Below are 8,221 nucleotides of genomic sequence, written 5' to 3'. Positions count from 1 at the left end.
CAGGAACATCGCCATCTTGGACAAGCACCGTCATTTTAAAGTTCACCTTGATCAAAAACTGCCTAAATCCAAAGGGCATCAGCCTAATGGTTAAGGTCAGCATGACCATAAACTGCAAATAATCTCTCCAACCAGAAACATTCTAAACCCCTCCCTGACTGGAGACATGCCAGCCCCGAGATAACCTCCCCTCTGGCCAGAGAGACATTAGCCCCAAGATAACCTCCCCTGGGACCAGACACATTCCAACCCCACCATAAACTTCTCCCCCATACAGAAACATTCCAAGCTAGTGATAAGCCCTCTCACCCTATTATCCATACACACAGAGCCACTGTTCTGAGTTCCTCATGTATATTAATCTGTGTTTTATCCTCTCAACTCTGACAAGAAGGTACTTTGCTGCAGATGGAAAAGCTGAAACATGCAGAGGATTCACCACCTGCTCCAGGTCACCATTTTGTAAGTGGCTGAAGCAGGATGTGACCCCAGGTGGTCTGGCTCCAGAGTCCACGCACTGAGCTAGATCAAAGATAGAAAAGAGGGCACATTCAGCTTGCTTGACTTTCCTTTTCATACTCACTACGTCTCTCATGAAGACGGTCACCTTTTCTTATCCTGTCTTTGGACTTGAAACTCAATGATTTTGGCCTTTGTAGTCTGGTACTTGAGAAACACAAAGGATTCTCAACTCTTGGACCTCAGACTGGGAGCTGTGGTAAAAGTTTCCATTTTTGTGAGGCTTTTGGACATATAAAAGCCCCATGGCTGGTTTCCCTGGGAGCCACGCTACTGCCTTCTCATTCTCCAGCTTGCAGATGACCTGCTGTGGACTTTGCCTTGCAGTTAGGTGAGCAGTTGGGTAAATTCCCATTTACATCACACACACACACACACACACACACACACACACACACACACACACACGAAGACTTACCCCGAATACATATGCGCCCAACAGTGGAGCAACCAGATTCGTAGCTACTTTGAAGGTTGAGATGGGAGGATCACTTGGGTCCGGGAGGTTGAGGCTGCTGTGAACCGTGATTGCACCACTGCACTTCATCCTGGGCGACAAAGTGAGACCCTGTCCAGGGGGAAAACAAGCCTCACAGGGGGAGGTTCATATGCATAGGTTGGGGAGTTCCTGCTCTCTGGTGTCCCACAACGCACCCTTCTACCCTACCTAGACTGGCCTGGGGTGATGCTGCCCTGAGGCTGGTCATCCCGCACTGTGACTGGCAGGGGACGCTAAAACAGCCTTTTCTGCCCCACATGGTGCGCATGCGTGTTCTCACCGCAGACACTGCATGGAGTGCGCGGCGTCCGGAATGAGTAGGAAAGCGGCTCCGGTTCCTTCAGGACCGCTTCAGGGGGCACCGCGGCGGTTTGGGGTCGACTTGGAGCCCTGTCCTAGGGAGAAAACAGCTCCTGTCTGTGGCCCTGACTGGTTAGGTGGGAGCTGCGTGCAACTCAACTTCTCCGGGGCATTGTTTTCTACACGGTGAGTACAGAAGGTTGGTTCCTCCAACGTTCTCTTTATTCTCATTTTCTCCATAGCGTTTCTCTTTTCTAGTATTTTAGTATTTGTTTTACCATTAGTTTTGTTCCCTGAGGGCTTTTGAGGGTGGCAAGTGTAGCAGACTGTGTTATTTTTAGGGTTTGAGGACTTTTTCTGAGGGAACCTGTCCCATATAGATGGGGAGAGAGGAAAGCCCCAGGAGGAAGGGGAAGCCCGGCCCAGGTGGGAGTTGGGGCCAGGCCTGGGTGTTGGCTGCCTCCTGGCCAGGCCTCAGACGGAGGAAGAAAGATGCCAGCAGCCTCCAGGATTTGATGAATTTTTAAATTTGCCTTCGCGCCATCGGGACCCATCGGTACTCTTTCATGCCCCCCCACCCCTGGCCTTCAGGGAAGCCTGTGTCCCCTTCTGTCCCTCTGGTCACGACCACCGGGGCGGGGAGGTACACCCGGGTGCGAGCCTGACGGGGACTTGTCCCTGGTGACGGGGAAGCTGAGCACCTGGTTCTCTCCATGCTGCTCAGTGTTATGTCCCCTGTGCAGAAATGTCTGCTGGGTCCCTGCCCACTTCAGGGTTGATGATCTTGTAGTTGTTATTGCTGTTGAGCACTGTGAAGGTATTGCGTGTTTTTTATAACAATCCCTTAGGAGATGCATGCTTCCCCCAAACTTTCTCCCCATTTGTAGGATTCCTTTTCATTTGATTCATTATTTTCTGTACCCAAGTTTTTCAGTTGGGTGGAGCCCCATGTGGTTGTTTTTGCTTTTGTTACCTGTGATTCGCTTTCCCAATTTAAAAGATAGATTCAGAAGCCATTCCATTCTCGATGAGGTTTTACCGTCTGCTTTTTTTTTTCGTTTTTTCTTTTCGCGTTTCCAGCCTGTGAGCCTAGATGCAAGTTGCTCCAAAGCTTAAGTGCTCCACCATCCCCTACACCCTTTTTTCTTACAGACGTTTGATGATCTATAATTTCAGGTCTTGTGTTTAGGTCTTCAATCCATTTCGAGTTGATTTTTATGTATTGTATACCAGAAGGGTCCTATTTCATTCTTTTTCATATAAACATCAGTTTTCTCAAAACCATTTAATGAAGAAATTCTCCTATCCCCCATTGAGGCTTTGTGATCTCTGATACTGTTTGCTTTGGGAGGTATACCCAGTAGTGGGATTGCTAGATTGTATGGTAGTTGCATTTTCAATTTTTTGAGGAATTTACTTTTTTTTTTTTTTTTTGAGAGGGAGTCTCGCTCTGTTGCCCAGGCCGGAGTACAGTGGTGTGATCTCAGCTCACTGCAGTGTTTGCCTCCCAGGTTCAAGTTATTTTCCTGCCTCAGCCTCCTGAGTAGCTGGGACTGTAAGCATATGCCCACCACACCCGGCTAATGTTTTGTATTTTGAGTAGAGACAGGGTTTCTCTGTGTTATCAGGATGGGCTCGATCTCCTGACCTCGTGATCTGCCTGCCAAATCTGGACGTTTTTGGCCCTCAAGGTGCAGTCTGGGAGTTTGCTGGCCAGAGGTGAGAGCTGCCCACAGGCTGTCCAGGGCCCACTTTCGCCACCTGGCCTCAACAGCCAGACCAGTGGCCCCAAGGCCTCTCTAAAACACCGCACCCATTCCTGGGCTGCAAAAAGAAGCATAGAGGCGGCGGCCATGTGAGACCATCACGCCCAAGAACATGCAGGAGGTGATGAAAGAGGGTGGCCAGAATGCCGACCACAACCAGGGCAGGGCCGAGCCCAGCCATGAGGGACAGGACAAAGCCAGCAAGGCCCCAGGAGGGGAGGGTGCTGCTAGCGTGCCCGGCGACACTTGCATGTCACAGGGCCAGGGTAAGACGAGACAAGGCACCTAGACAAGGAGAGCTCCGAAGACAAAAGCAGTTCCCTGGACAGTGACAAGGACCTGGACACAGCAATCAAGGACTTGTTAAGGTCCAAGTGAAAGCTCAAAAGGTAGAGATGCAGCGTGGAGGGGGCAGCGTTGGGAGCAAGAGAGACAAGGGGTCCAAGGGCCCGTCCCGGGGCCTACCCAGCCTGCCCCATGTGGGCTTCTCCCCGCTGCTGTCCGCCCAGCTCTTCCACTTTGGAAAGGGTGTCTCCTGGAGGGGCAGGCAGGCCAGCCTCTTCAGTCCCTACCTGGGGCTGCCTCTGCAGGGCCCATCCTTCTTGGCCTTCAGGGAGGCCCAGGCGGGGCCCAGCCCTGTCTTTGGAAGCCCACACTTGCTGGTGAAGAAGGACTGCAGCCCCAGGCCAAGCAGGAAGGTACAGACAGGGCTGAGTTCACATGACAAGAAGAGCTCTGGCTCGGAGGAAAGGATTTTAGACCTGAGGTATCTACGAAGGGTCATCAGTAGAGATGACCAGGACCAGGACATGTTGGGCAGTGATGCCAGTGACTTCAGCAACACCTCTGCAGAGGTGTTGCTGCTGCAGTGGCGGCAGCTCAGTAGTGAAGGTCTAAGCCCTGGAGCTGTGGGTTCCCGTCCTGGGTTCCATGTGTTCGTGGAAAGCGGAGTAGCCGACGTGTATCCATGGCCTGTGTGTGACAGTTCTGTGGTTGCAGGGAGGGGGAACAGTCTGTTATACATAGCCCTGTATATATGTACACCAACATGAAACAACGCTTTTGTTTAACAGATGTGTCCTGATAAATGTGGTTTTTGTAGCTTTTTGTAAATTATTTAAAGTGATGTAAAAAATATTTTTGGAAAATAATGTTGGTCAATTTTGTAGGGTGTTCCTTAACTGCAGTTTTCTGTGTTCTGCATACAAGTCTTAGATTGGAAAATATTTGGTTCTTATCATCACAGCCAGGTTTACAGAGACTCTGATGCTTTTCAGTTGATTACTGGTGAGAATGCCGGTGGTGCCTGCAGTGGTAGCCTTAGGAAGGCTGAGGTGCCCTCCCCGGGAATCACTGAGATACCCCAAAGTGTCCGTTGGGAAGCTCCCGGGATAGCACTTTTTATACAGAGGACAGCCCCCTGGCTTCACGGTCCTTGGAGGCCAGAGCATATCTGAAAACTGCAGTCACAGCCGTTCTTAACACAGGAACAGAAAACCAAACACCGCATGTTCTTACTCATAAGTGGTAGTTGAACAATGAGAACAGATGGGCACAGGGAGGGGAACATCACACACTGGGGCCTGTTGGGGGATGGGGGGAGGGATAGTATTAGGAGAAATACCTAATGTAAATGACAGGTTGATGGGTGCAGCAAAAACCACCATGGCACATGTATATCTAAGTAACAAACCTGCACTTTCTGCACATGTATCCCAGAACTTAAAGTATAATAATAAAATAAAATAAGTAAAGAGATTAAACCAGTAATGAAAAATCTCCCAACAAAGAAAATCCCAGGACCAAACGGTTTTACTGGTGAATTTCAACAAACGTTTAAAGAATGAATAACAATCCTTCTCAAACTCTTCCAAAAAAATTCAAGAGAAGGGAACACATTGAAACTTATTCTAAGAGGCCAGCATTATCCTGATACCAAAGCCAGATCAGAACCTACAAAATAAGAAAACTATAGGTCAATATCCCTGGTTAACATGGATGCAAAAATCCTCAATGAAATACTAGTAAACCAAACTCAACAGTGCATTAAAAGAATTATTCACCATGAACCCCGTCTCTACCAAAAATACAAAAAAAAAAAAAAAAAAATTAGCTGGGCGTGGTGGTGGGCGCCTGTAGTCCCAGCTACTCAGGAGGCTGAGGCAGGAGAATGGTGTGAACCCAGGAGGCAGAGCTTGCAGTGAGCCGAGATCGCGCCACTGCACTCCAGCCTGGGTGACAGAGTGAGACTCCGTCTCAAAAAAAAAAAAAAAAAATTTCACCAGGATCAAGTGGGATTTATCTCTGGGATGCAAGGATGCTTTAATATACAAGAGTCACTAAATGTGATACACCACATCAACACAATAAAGGATGAAACTCCTTTGTTTTTATTATTAAAAAGCACTTGATAAAATTCAACACCCTTTCATGATTTAAAAAAACAACAAACTTTGAACAAATTAGGTACAGCAGGAGTGTACCTCAACATAATAAAGACCACATGTAACAAGCCCACAGCTAACATCATACTCAACAGTGAAAGACTGAACGTTTTTCCTCTAAGATGAATAACAAGACAAGAATTCCAACATTTCTACTCAAAATAGGCCTGGAAGTCCTAGTCAGGACAATTAAGCAAGTAAAACAATAAGAAGGGAAGTAAAATGGTCTCTATAGATGACATATTTTTATGTAGAGAAAACTGTAAAGACTCCACTAAAAAACTGTTAGAACTAATAAATTCAATAACGTAGCAAGATACAGAGTCAGCATCCAAAAATCAGTTGCATTTCTCTGCATAGATGGACTGGAGGGCATTATGTTAAGTAAAATAAGCCAGACACAGAAAGTGAAATATTGTACAATCTCACTTATGTGTGGAACCTAAAGATGTCAAACTCAGAAGAGAACCAAATGGTGGTTGCTGGGAACTGGGGGAAAGAAAGAAATGGGAAGTTGATGGTTAAAGTGTACAAATTTCAGTTTTTCAGTTATGCAGGATAAGTAAGTTCTGGAGATCTACTATACAGCATAGTACCCACAGAAAATAATACTATATTCTTTTTTTTTTCCCCCATACGGAGTCTCACTCTGTCACCCAGGCTGGAGTACAGTGGTGCGATCTCGGCTCACTGCAAGCTCTGACTCCCGGGTTCATGCCATTCTTCTGCCTCAGCCTCCCAAGTAGCTGGGACTACAGGCGCCCGCCACCACGCCCGGCTAATTTTTTTGTATTTTTAGTAGAGACGGGGTTTCACCATGTTAGCCAGGATGGTCTCGATCCCCTGACCTTGTCTCGGCCTCCCAAGGTGTGGGATTACAGGCGTGAGCCACCGCGCCTGGCCTATATTCTTAAATTTTTTAATTAAAAACTTTTCTTTTTTAAGACAGAATTTCACTCTTGTTGCCCAGGCTGGAGTGCAATGGTGCTATCTCGGCTCACTGCAACCTCCGTCTCCCAGGTTCAAGCAATTCTCCCACCTCAGGCTCCCAAATAGCTTGGATTACAGGTGCCTGCCACCATGCCCGGCTAATTTTTGTATTTATGGTAGAGACGGGGTTTTGCCATGTTAGCCAGGCTGCTCTTGAACTCCTGATCTCAGGTGATCTGCCCGCCTCAGCCTCCCAAAGTGCTGGGATTACAGGCATGAGCCACTGCGCCTGGCCTTTAAAATCATTTTTTAAACAATAATAATAAAGAGGCAGAAGGAAATTTTAAAAGGTGATAGATACGTTTATGGGCTTGATGATGGTAATGGTTTTATGGTACAAATTTATCAAGATGTGTACATTAAACATGTACAGTTTTTATGTAAATCATTCTGCAACAAAATGGTTTAAAAAGTAATGAAGTGATTACTGATAAGGGGGGACTGACTTCTGTCATTTTGCTATTCATTTTCTATGTGCCTTACACTTTTTTTGTCCATTTCCTGCATGATCTCATTTGTATTTAGTTGATTTTTTGTAGCAAAGTGTTTTAATTCCCTTCTCATTTGCTCTTTGTATGTTATACGATTATTTTATTTGTGGTTACCATAGGGATTACACTTAACATTCTAAAGTTATAGCACTCTAATTTGAATTTATACCAGCTAAATTTCAATAATATACAAAATCTCTCCTCACAGTTTTGCCCCTCCTCTTTCAGTTATCGATGTCACAAAACTACATTTTTGTACATTGTGTGTCCATAAACTAATAATTGTTTTTAATGCATTCATCTATTAAATTATGTAGAAAGAAAAACATGGAGTTTTAAACCAAAGTTATGATAATACTAGATCTAATATTTTCCCATATATTTACTTTTACTGGCATCTTTATTTCTTTATATGGCTTTGAGTTACTATCTAGTTTTCTTTCTTTTCAACCTGCATGATTCTCTGTAAGATTTCTTGCAGGGCAGGTCTAATGGTAGCAAACTAATCAACTTTGGTTTATTTGGGGATTTCCCAATTTCTTCCTCCCTTTTGAAGGACAGTTTTGCTGGATATAGGATTCTTGGTTGAGAGGTAGTGGTTGTTTTTCTTTTAGCCCTTTACATATGTCATCCCATTGTCTTCTGTCCTCCAAAGTGTCTGATGAGAAATCCACCTATAGTCCTATTGTACATTCCTAGCATGTGACTAGTTGGTTCTCTGTAGGTGCTTTCAAGAGTCCCTACTGGCTAATTATAATGTCTCAGTATGAGTCTTTTTTAGTTCATTCTACTTGGAGTTCATTGACTTTTCTGGATATTTATTTTCATGTCTTTCATCAAATTTGGGAAGTGTTCAGCCTTTTTTTTCTTTTTTTTTTTTTTTTTTTTTTTTTTTTTTTTTTTTTTTTGCTTTTTTGAGACAAAGTCTCACTCTGTTGCCCAGGCTAGAGTACAGTGGTGCGATCTTGACTCACTGCAACCTCTGCCTCCTGGGTTCAGCAATTCTTCTGCCTCAGCCTCCTGAGAAGCTGGGACTACAGGTATGTGCCACCACACCCAGCTAATTTTTTCTTTTTTTTTTTTTTGAGATGGAGTTTCACTCTTGTTGCCCAAGCTGGAGGGCAATGGCACAATCTTGGCTCACTGCAACCTCTGCCTCCTGGGTTCAGCAATTCTTCTGCCTCAGCCTCCTGAGAAGCTGGGACTACAGGT

The sequence above is a fragment of the Rhinopithecus roxellana genome, chromosome 13 (assembly GCF_007565055.1).
Source record: "Rhinopithecus roxellana isolate Shanxi Qingling chromosome 13, ASM756505v1, whole genome shotgun sequence".
NCBI classification, from domain to species: Eukaryota; Metazoa; Chordata; class Mammalia; order Primates; family Cercopithecidae; genus Rhinopithecus; species Rhinopithecus roxellana.
The sequence above is the reverse complement of the archived record's forward strand: the minus strand, read 5'-3'. Positions refer to the sequence as shown.